At 32.4% G+C, this 1,520-nt stretch overlaps 1 protein-coding gene across 1 annotated transcript in view; it reads right to left on the bottom strand.

Moving 5' to 3' along the window:
- The window catches only part of LOC107703182 (stimulated by retinoic acid gene 6 protein homolog), a 35,266-nt gene that overhangs the window by 28,421 nt on the left and 5,325 nt on the right, over positions 1-1,520 (bottom strand). The gene's annotated exons all lie outside the window — the stretch shown is intronic.

Here is a 1,520-nt window from a genome sequence, read left to right as displayed (position 1 = left end):
TTGAAAAAACACCAACAACACGTTGGCCGGCGACAGCCCATGACGTCACTACCGGTGCGACTATTAGTATAAATAGGTGCCGGGAGAACATGTCATTCTCTTCTTTGTCTTCATTGACGGTTTTGTTTGAAGCGTGCATTTGAACGTGGTAAGAGCGATCCACTATCTATTATTATGGCGAGCACTAGCTCGAACGCAAGCTTCAGACGAAGAAGTGAATGACGTTCTCCCGGCGCCTATTTATACTATAGTCGCACCGGTAGTGATGTCATGGTCTGTCGCCGGCCAACGCGTTGTTGGTGTTTTTTCAATGTATGCTTCAGACACGGGTCACGACGAGGCGTTCCCCATAGCGACCCCTAGAGGACGCAGTGTCTCATTCCCTACTCGGGGAACCATGGTTACATAAGTAACCTGAGATGATTATTCATTTAAACCATTGTTGTAGGTAATGTGACTGACGAGAAACGCCAGCACACAACCCCGCTCATGCTTCTGAGTAAACTGAAATGCTGGGATGGACTTACGACTACTAAAGTCCATGATAAAAGAAACTCAGAGATGAATGAAAAGATCCTGATTGTGTTTAGTTTGAGGAAGTCTTGGACGAGGCAAATGTGTGACGCACTGAAGTAACTCTAGATTCACAGTTTGGTGTCCTGTTACCTAAAATCCAGCCGAAAAGTCTCTTGTATATGCGAAAAGAATCAAAGATGAGATCAAAGTCAGACAATCTCTACATGAATCACAGTGATGGATGTGCATATCACTTTCAGCAGAAATATGATCAGATATGTTTGCACACCTGTAGACTTGGAACCATATAAATGTTCTGGGTAGTGCATTATGAGATGGCAACAGACTATATGATGAGCTGCAATAAAGATATTATCTAATGAATATCTGATGACCTTAACCATGTTATCTAGCTGACACGTGTGTGTGTGTGTGTGTGTGTTATTATCCAAGATAGTAAGCTTGGATAACACATTTAAACGTATAAACTATAAAATTAATAGTTTATAAAATAAAATAAAATATTACTAATTATGATATAAAATGTGTAGCAATTTATAAAAAAATAGCAGAAATGTTTATATATTAATATATATATATATGCCATTTTTAATATTTGTTATTTATTGTTTGTCAAGTTATAAAATGTATTCATTTTACATGTTAAGTTATAATGATGCAAAAATATATGACAAATATTCATTTTGTTTTACTTACTTTTTTTATTTTAATTTTAAAATTAATATAAATAATCTAATATACAAATAAAAATACATATTCAATAACACATATAAAAATAAAGATATATATCTGTGTGTATTATTATACAAGATTATAAGCTTAAACATTTAAATATATATTAACTATAAAATTCGCAAATTATAAAAACAAAATTTTACATTGAACTATATATGGTTTATGGTTTTATTTGAAACATATATATATATATATATATATATATATTTATTTATTTATATATATATATTTTTTTTTATTTTATATGT

The sequence above is a fragment of the Sinocyclocheilus anshuiensis genome, unplaced genomic scaffold, assembly GCF_001515605.1.
Source record: "Sinocyclocheilus anshuiensis isolate Anshui unplaced genomic scaffold, SAMN03320099.WGS_v1.1 scaffold1139, whole genome shotgun sequence".
In the NCBI taxonomy this organism is placed as follows: Eukaryota; Metazoa; Chordata; class Actinopteri; order Cypriniformes; family Cyprinidae; genus Sinocyclocheilus; species Sinocyclocheilus anshuiensis.
Note: the sequence above shows the minus strand (reverse complement) of the source record. Positions and strands in the feature narration are given on the sequence as shown.